The sequence below is a fragment of the Macrotis lagotis genome, chromosome X (assembly GCF_037893015.1).
Source record: "Macrotis lagotis isolate mMagLag1 chromosome X, bilby.v1.9.chrom.fasta, whole genome shotgun sequence".
Lineage (NCBI taxonomy): Eukaryota > Metazoa > Chordata > Mammalia > Peramelemorphia > Peramelidae > Macrotis > Macrotis lagotis.
In genome coordinates this window covers 108,034,326-108,044,474 of record NC_133666.1, presented here as the reverse complement: position 1 = coordinate 108,044,474, position 10,149 = coordinate 108,034,326, and the positions used below count along the sequence as shown (strand labels likewise).

The following is a 10,149-nucleotide window of genomic DNA, read 5'->3' as shown; positions in this document are numbered from 1 at the left end:
GTACCTCAAATACAGGGTTGGGTGAAGATCAAATGAGATAATACTTATGTATTGCTTAGTAGAGTGCCTGGCCCTTAGCAGCTGGTATATAAATGATGATGGTGACAATGGAAGTTCATTCAACCCCACAATTCTGAGGACTAACTGAGTACTGCAACATTCCTTAATGTTATCCCCCCAAGGAACAGAAACTAATGGGTCCTACAACCTCACTACAGAGAAGATATTCAAACATTTTTGCCTAAACTATCAGGAGGAAATGCCATAATCCCCCCCCCCCAAAGATCTCCCTATATGTATGACTTGATATTTCAAAACTTAGTCCTATAGCTTAAGATTAAAATGCAAGGGTAATAACTTAAGTTGTTGTTGTCACTAGATAATATGATTACCATAGGCATTCAACCTTCCTGAGCCTCAGTTTCCTCATCCTCATATGTAAAATGGGAATGATAATATTTGGGCTAGTATTCATTTATTAGTTTATATTCATATGATAATATTGATGAATTACTATTCAATCAGCTAGGATAGTTTTGAGGAAAGCACTTTATAAATCTTAAAGTGCCATATCAATGCACATTATTATCATTATTGTTGTTGTTTCCTATAGCAGATTTTTGTGGGTGCTAAGTGCCAGCCAAAGGGATAGGAGGAGACAGGCGACATGAAACAGGAAAGAAGATGAGGAAATAAAGTTACAAAATTGCAGACAGGGTGCCAGACATCAACTTTACCTATATTTCATAATGTGGCCCAAAGCCACCCTTGTCTTTCAGGCTACCACAAGTCACCTACTGCTTGTCTGATGTTAAGTTTGCACTAAATGTTTGCTGGCTTACTTAGGCAAATATTAGCAGTTGCCTCAGAACTTTAGTAGAACATCACTACTAATGAGATGTAAATACTGTACTGCAACAGCAAACTAATTCACTCCACTGACCAACACCTGAATCACACCAGGACTAAGTACAGGTTAAGGTCATACTCTGGCATGTGGTACAATAAAAGGGACCTAAATCATTATTTGACCTATCGAATAAACCAAAAAAGTCAAGATCACTTCCTACTATTAACACAAATCGTCTTGTTTGAACTGTATAACTAGGATTTTATGACCTGGGAATCTTTTGACTTTTGCTATTTTGGCATTTTGCCCAACAAATTACACATACTCAAATTTCTCCTTCAAACAGAAATGGGTCTTCATTGAACACCATTTCCTTTGGGGAAAATTTCAGTTCAAAAACAAATAGGCCTAACCACCCAATTGCTTCTTTCAATAGGGAATTTTATTCAGTTAAAATCTTTAGCATTCACCCAAAGGAAGGAACTGGAAAAGAAATGCACTCTTCTTAGAGTCTCTCTAGATCATTCTTGAAGTTTGGGGTACACTAAGAATCCTTATACTGAGCATGAAGGCAGCATTTCCCAGAAATTTGTTTCCCAGTAAACTCCCAAAGCTGTCAGATGATGACTCTAGTCAGAATTTAGTGGGGTACAACCCACAGAAAAACTGCGTGATATTATAGCCAGTCCAAGATAACTTGGAAGTTCTGTGGGAAAGGTGTGTTTCACCAGGACCCGGGATTGGAAAAAAAAGCCCTGGCCATAGCTTAGCCCAGCCCAGCCCAGTCCAGCCTGGGGATCACCAGGAACAGCTTGAAGGGGTGGTGAGAGAACTCTGCTGCATCAGAATGAGCATGGAGTGAGGAGCACCAGCCTCAGAGCAGCCCTACCACGAGAACCTGCAGCAGGAATCTGGGGAAACCAGCTGGCACCTTCAGAGCACAGCCCACAGATGGTAAGGGGGTCAGAGGACACTGAAGAAATATCTCTGCTCTCCCTGGGGCAGGATTCTGCTGTTTGCCCATACTCAGATCCAGGTTGCAGTTTGGCCTTCCATACTAAGATAGCAGGGCTCCTCCTCACAGCTCCAGGGCAGAGGGGAGTGCCTGTGGTCATCTACATATCAAAGCACAGGCAAGAAAGCATAAGACTTTGGAGGAATACAGGTCCCAGTGGGGTGTCCCAAAAAAACTCCCAAAGTGGGTGTCCCAATAATACTCAAAAACTCAGGAAACACCCCCAAACCAGGCACAGGCTGGAGAAATAAGTAAACAGAGAAAAAAGAGGAATACCATCGAGAAATTCTTTGTCTATGATCCCAAGAAGGATCAAAATACTCAATCTGAAGATGAGGAAGTACAAGCTCCTGCATCTAAAGATTCTAAGAAAAATGAAAGTTGGGCTTAGGCTATGAAAGCTCACAAAAAAAGGTTTTTGAACATCAAGGGAGATAGGAGAAAAATTGGGAAAAGAAATGAGAGAGATGCAGGAAAAAACATGAAAAAGAAGTCAGCAGCTTAGTCAAGGAGATCCAAAAAAAAAATGCTGAAGAAAATCACATGTTAAAAACCAGCATAGGTCAAATGGATAAAACAGTTCAAAAAGTTATTGAGGAGAATGCTTTAAAAAGCAGAATTTTGGCCAGATGGAAAAGGAGATAAGAAAGTTCTCTGAAGAAAACAAATCTTTCACATATAGAATGGAGCTAAAGGAAGCTGGTGACTTTATGAGAAGTCAAGACACAATACGTCAACACCAAAAGAATAAAAATTAGAAGAAAATGTGAAACATCTCATTGAAAAAACAACTGATCTGGAAAACAGATTCAGGAAAGATAATTTAAAAATTATTGGAATACCTGAAAGTCATGATCAGGAAAAGAGCGTTGACCTCATTTTTAAAGAAATCCTACAGGAAAATTGCCCTGATATCCTAGAAGCAGAGGGCAAAATAGAAATTGAGAATCCACCAATATCCCTTGGAAAGAGATTCCCCCCCCCCCAAAAAAAAACCAACTCCCAGGGAATATTATAGCCAAGTCCCAGAACACCCAAGTCAAAGAGAAAATATTACAAGCAGCCAGAAGGACACAATTCAAATATCGTAGAGCTGCAGTCAGGATCACACAGGACTTAGCAGCAACTGCATTAAGGGCTCATAGGGCTTGAAATGTAATATTCTGGAAAGAAAAAGAACTTGGAATGCAACCAAGAATCAAGTACCCAGCAAAACTGAACATCCTCTTCCGGGGAAAAGATGGACTTTCAGTGAACCAGGGGAGTTTCAAATGTTCCTGTTAAAACGCCCAGAGCTGAACAGAAAGTTTGACCCTCAAATACAGGACTCAGGTGAAGCATAGAGAGTGGAGGAGAAGGGTAAAATATGAGGGACTTAATGATGATGATGATGAACTACATGTATTCCTGCATAGAAAAATGATACTGTTAATACTCCTATGAAACTTCTCATTTAATAGAGCAGGTAGAAGGAATTTTTATAGATGAAGCACAGGAGAGAGCTGAATTTGAAGATATAATATATTGTAAAGATGGAGTCAATGACTAAAAGGGAAATGCACTGGGAGTAAGAGAAAGGAGAGGTGAAATAAGCTATTTCATATAAATAATATATATATATATGTATATATATTTTACATTGAGCTTTTGCAATGATATGGAAGGGGGAGGTGAGGGGGAATGAGGGAACCTTCACTAGCATTAGGAATGGCTCAGAGAAGAAAGATAATTTAAAAATTATTGAGATACCTGAAAGTCATGATCAGGAAAAGAGCCTTGACCTCATTTTTAAAGAAATCCTATACTCAATAGGGTATAGACATATAGAGTAAAAAGGAGAGAAGGGGGGAAGGGGGAAGGCAGGGGATGTGGGTGATAGAGGAGAGGGTAGATCATAGGAGAGAATAGTTAGATATAACACATTTTCTTTTATACTTCTTGCAAGGGGCTGGGATTGGGTAGCCTGTCCATGGGACCGGGTGGTTGCTGGGTTTCAAGGATGGTATGTGGGCTCAGGGCCTCTTGGCCCCAAGGCTAGTGATCAGTCTGTTGGGCCACTCAGCTACCCTACAGCACATTTTAGAAGAGTGAAAGGAGAGAGAAAATATAATATATGGTAGTGGGGAGGAATGGATGGAGGGAATTACAATCAGCAACAGCAACAGTGGAAAATATGGAAGTAACTTTTATGATGGACTTATCAAAAAGAATGCGATCCCACCCAAGATAGAACTGATGGTATCAGAACACAGACTGAAACACAATTTTTTCTCTTTCCTTTACTTTATTTCTCATGAGGGTCTATATTTTTTTGGGGAAATGGGTATTATGTTTGCTCTTAAACAAGAGTGCTTTAGTAATGTATTAAAAATACATCACCTTTACAAAAATATTCATAGCAACTCTGTGGTGGCAAAGAATTAGAAACTTAACAAAATGTGGTATATGTATATGATGGAACACTATTGTTTTATAAGAAGCCAGGAGGGATGGAAATTCAGGGAAGCCCAGAAAGATTTGCATGGACAAGCAAGATAAGCAGAACCAGAGGAACATTGTGTACCCTAGCAGCAACATGAGGGTGATGACCAACTTTGATGGACTTGCTCATTCCATTAGTGCAACAATCAGGTACAATACTTTATTTTTCTTCCTTAAGGATATGATTTCTCTCTCATCACATTCAACTTAGATCAATGCATTACATGGAAACAATGTAAAGACTAACAGACTGTCTTCTATGGGGGGTGGGGGGAGATAAGCAAGATTAGGGGAAAAATGTAAAAAATTCAAAATAATAGAAAAAGAATCCTTATGCCTTTAAATAACTAAAAGAAAACAAGATTGACAAAAAAGAGTAGACTGAATTGTCTAACTGGTTCAAATACATGCCACACCTGAAAAATGAAACATTTTTGAAATGAATATACATATATATACATATATACTCCATGTAATGGGAACATATTAATATATGTATACTGTATTGATAATATGCACTACATACAATGTACAATATGCATTTGTTATGGTTTATATAGTAAATGTGTTTTATTTAACATTGTTTATATGTATACATATTATTATACAATTATCTAAGTAATTATAAGATTTTTTTTATATGTGGCATATATACCATAAAATAATACACCACTTCATTTTTATGGAAAGTAAAGTTTTTGAAAAAATAATTTCTTTTTCCATTTTCCTTTCTCTAATGTTTGTGTTCTTGTTCTGCAAGAACATCTATGTTCTGCACATAGATGGAAGCTGGGAATTTCTGTACTTGGCACTCCCTGAAGGGTTACAACCAGCTTCCTTTACAAGCACTCAGGGTCACAATGCTTTAAAAAAACCAAATTGGCACAATAAAAACCCAGAAAGGACAGTACAAAGACGATCTGCTTAGTAGCATAGATCTAGAACTGGTAGGGTCTTCATGATCTTCTATTCCATACCAGGAGGAAACTGAGACTCAGAGAAGTTTATTTGTCTACAGTTACAAAAGTAGCAAGCATTAAAGCAGATTGTGAACCCAGTTTCTCTGACTCCAGAGTCATTGTTCCTTCCACTGGACTGTGCTGGTTTACTTGGTAACAGACTGACCCCTCTCCAATTTGACTAATCTCCCCAGTAACCTATATAATCTCTATGATATACAGGCCTGGGAGGACAGGGAGGGACAGCAAGGGGAAGTCAGACTTTGTTCCTTCACAGGGAACTCTCCTCCATGCACAACTTCCAGTTGGCATTTCGCTGTTCTACTGTTACCTTTCTCTATTCCTGAAAGTACTGTGGGCTCTTCTTGTTGCTTCTGTAGTCTTCCACTGCTTAGCTGGTTCCTTTTGTCTGGCTGTTCTTCAGTAGATGGTACTAGTTGACTCCTCTCCAGGGCTGAGTTCTAGAGTAGTTAAATGACAATTAGAGTTTCATCAGATAGGGCTAATTCTCTCTCATAATTTCAGGTAACAGAAATCTGGCCTATTTTACTGGATTCAATTTTACATGTGTTTGTAAATGATAAGCACCTACTATGTGCAAGGCAATGTAAAAAATGAAAAATTTCTTACCCTTAAGAAACATTCCCTTTAAATTTTCTTTTCTTTATAACTAGGTCCCAACTATATAAAGAATATTTCCCCCCCCCTATGGTTGTGAGGATGCCTGTGTCTTAAGACTCCACAAATAGTTGTCTGTTTTCTACTCCAGATCTGCTCCATTTACCTTCTTCCTTTACCAAAGTTTGGATAATATGTCACCCACTCACATTAGAACCTTCTACTAAATTTTTTTTGAAATTTGAAAAGATCTTCCCCTTCTTCCATTTGGAAATGGAGTGGGTTATTCAAGTAACCTAAAATATTCAGGCAGCTTATGCCAGGTCAGAATCCTGGGATTTAGAGGACAAAAGGACAATCTCCTGCTAACTTATTCTTTCCTATTGACAATGAAATAGAACCTTTCATAATACACAGGTGGAAGGTGGAATACAAGCTCCTTGAGGGCAGGAACTAAGGACTATTTATACTTATATTCTACCATAACACTTAGTACAAATATTCTTTTTTTAAATATTAAATATTTTATTCTAATTATATGTAATTTTTTAAAACATTTATTGTTTCAAATGTTTAATTCTATATTCTTTTCTTACCTCCCTCTCCTCCCATCATTGAGAAGGCAAGCAGTTTGTTATAGGTCGTACCTGTTCAGTTATTATAGAACATATTTCCATATTAATCATATTATAAATAAAAAACAGACAAAAAATGAATAAAAAGTAAAAAAAGTAAAAAATAGAATGCTTTGATCTGCACTGAGTTCAATAGTTCTTTCTCTGGATATGAATAGCATTTTTTATCATAAATTCTTCAGAATTGTCTTGGATCTTTGTTTTACTGAGAATAACTAAGTCATTCACAACATTGCTGTAACTGTATAGAATGTTTTCCTGGTTCTGATCACTTCACTTTGCATCAATTCTGGAAAGTCTAGGTTTTTCTGAAAGCATCCTGCTAATCATTTTTATAGCATAATAGTATTCCATCACAATCATATATATTACAAATTGTTCAACCATTCCCCAAGTGATACCATCCCCTCAATTTCTAACTCTTTTCCATCACAAATAGAGCGACTATAAATATTTTTTGTACATATAATTCCCCCCCCCCCCTTTTAATCTCTTTGGGATACAGATCTAGTAATAATATTGCTGGGCAAAGGATATGCACAAGAGCGTTTTATAACCCCTTTGGCATAGTTCCAAATGACCTCCAGAATGATTAGATCAGTTCACAATTTCACTAATAGTGAATTAATGTTTCAATTTCCCCCCCATATCCTCCAACATTATAATTTTCCTTTTCTGTCATGATAGCCAATCTGATAGGTTTGAGGTAATACCTCAAGAGTTATTTTAATTTGAATGTCTCTAGATAATAATGATTTAGAACTTTTCTCATGACTTTAGATAGATTTTATTTCTTCTAAGAACTCCTTTGCCTATCTTTGACCATTTATCATTTGGAGAATGACTTGTGTTTCTATAAATTTGACTCAGTTCTCTATATATTTAAGAAATGAAACTTTTAGCAGAGAAACTAGCAATAAATTCCCCTTCCCCCTCCCCAGTTCTCTGCTTTCCTTTTACTCTTGGCTTTATTGGTTTTGTTTGTGCAAACCCGTTTTGATATATTGTAATAAAAATAATTAACCATTTTGTATCTTATAATATTTTCTATCTCTTGTTTGGTCATAAATTCTTCCTTTATTCAAAGATCTGGTAGGTAAACTATTCCATGCTCCTCTAATTTTTTTTATGGTATCATTCTTCATGAGGCAGTCAGGAGGTACAATTGATAAAGTACCTATCCTGAAGTTATTTTAAATGGCATTTCCCTGAGGTCAACTAGCTTTCAGACACTACTAACTGTGTGAAACTGAACAAATCACTTAATCCTGTTTGCCTCAGTTTCTCATCCATAAAATGAGTTGGAGAAGGAAATGGCAAATCACTTTAGTATCTTTGCCAGGAAAACCCCAGATGGGGTCACAAAGAGTTGACATAACTGAAGTGACTGAACAATAATAAATCATCCTTTATGTCTAAATCATTTCCCTATTTTGATTTCATTTTGGAATATGAGATGTTAGACTATACCTAATTTCTACCAAACTGCTTCTAGTTTTTCCAGCAGCACTATTGTCAAATAGAGAGTTATTGTCCCTAAAGTCTGGATCTTTGGATTTATCAAGTACTAAATTACTATGATTATTCACTATTATTTACTACATTATACCATAGTATATGGTGTACCTAATCTATCTTGCTGACCTACTACTCTATTTTATAGCCAGTACCAGATAGTTTTGAAGATCATTGTTTTCTAATAGTTTGCAATCTGATATGGCTAGGTCACCTTTCTTCATCTTTTAAATTTATTCCCTTGATATTTTTATCTTTGTTCTTAAAGATGAATTTTGTAATTTTTTTCTAGCTTTTAAATTATGTTTTGGTAGAATGGTATGGTTCTGAATAAGTAAATTAATTTAGGTAGAATTGTCCTTTTTATTATGTTGACTCAGTTCACTCATGAGCAATTAATATTTTTCCAACACTTTAGATCTTACTTTATTTGAAAAATGTTTCATAATTGTGTTCATATAAATTCCTAGGTTTGTCTTGGCAGGTAAACTTCCAAGTATTTTATTTTATTTTTATTTTATTATTTTATTATTATCGGTATTATCAGGTATTCTCTTTTTTTCTCTTGTTGCTATAGTTAACATTTCTAAGTATAGAACTGAATAATAGTAGTGATAATGGGAATCCTTGCTTCACCTCTGATCTTACTGGGAAAGCTTCTAGCTTATCTCCAATACAGATAATGTTTACTGATAGTTTTAGATAAATACTATTTAACATTTTAAGGAAAGTTCCATTTATTCCCAAATTTTCTGGTGTTTTTAATAGGATTGAGTATTGTATTTTATCATCTATCTAGATGCCAATAGTTTTCCTCATATTGAACTAACCCTGCATTCCTGGTATAAATCCCACCTGTTCATGGTTTAAGATACTTGTCATATATTGCTATAATCTTATTGTTAGTATTTCATTAAAATTTCTGCAGCAATATTCAAAGAGTGAAATTGGTCTGCAGTTTTCTTTTTCTATTTTAGCTCTTCCTGGTTTAGGTATTTAGTACTGTATTTGAGTGGTAAAAGAAATTTGGTAGGACTCATCCTTTATCTATTTTTCCCAAATTGTTTACATAGCATTGAAATTAATTGTTCTTTAAATGTTTGGTAGAATTTGCCAATGAATCCACCTGACCCTGGGAATTTCTTCTAAGGGAGTTCATTGAGGACTTACTTAATTTGTTTTCAAAGATAGTCATTTAAGTAATCTTAATCTGAACAATTTATATTTTTGTAAATATTCATTCTTTTCATTTTAAATTGTCATATTTATTGGAGCAAAATAGTTCCAAATAATTTCTTTAATTTCTCTTCTTTGGTGGTGAATTCACCCTTTTCATTTTTTTCATTTTTTTATTTTATTTTTTATGTTTTAGATTTTTCAAGGCAATGGGGTTAAGTGGCTTGCCCAAGGCCACCTGGCTAAGTAATTATTAAATGTCTGAGGTTGGATTTGAACTCAGGTACTCCTGACTCCAAGGCCGGTGCTCTATCCACTGCGCCCCCTAGCTGCCCCTACCCTTTTCAGTTTTGATTCTGGTAATTTGGTTTTCTTCTTTCCTTTTTAAAATCAAATTATCCAGTGGCTCATCTATTTTATTGTGTTTTTTTTTTAATAAACCAATTTCTCATTTTATTTATTATTAGCTCAATGTTTTCTTATGTTCAATTTTATTAATCTCTCCTTTGCTTTTCAGTATTTCCAATTTGGTGTTTAATTAGGGATTTATAACTTGTTCTTTTTTCTAGGTTTTTTTTTTTTAGTTGCATGCCCAATTCATTGATCTTCTCTTTCTCTATTTTATTGATATAAGTATTAAGAGATGGAAACTTTCTCCTAAATACTGCTTTGGCTGCATCTCAAAAATTTGTGTATGTTGTCTCATTGTTATTCTGTTTAATGAAATTATTGTTTCTCTGATTTGTTCTTTGACTCACTTATTCATTAGGATTAGATTATTTAGTTTCCAATTAATTTTTCCATCACCCTTTATTGAATGTAATTTTTATTGTACTATGATCTGAAAAGGATGCATTTAATGGTTTCTGCTTTTCTGCACTTGGTTGTGAAGTTATTTCC

At 35.4% G+C, this 10,149-nt stretch overlaps 1 long non-coding RNA gene across 1 annotated transcript in view; it reads right to left on the bottom strand.

The window, feature by feature from the left end:
• Nucleotides 1–5,481: 5,481 nt before the first annotated feature.
• Nucleotides 5,482–10,149, bottom strand: part of LOC141500202 (uncharacterized) — a 59,748-nt gene continuing 55,080 nt past the window's right edge. The window contains exon 5 of the long non-coding RNA XR_012471890.1: nt 5,482–5,766. This is a non-coding gene — a long non-coding RNA (uncharacterized LOC141500202). The remainder of the gene's footprint in view (nt 5,767–10,149) is intronic.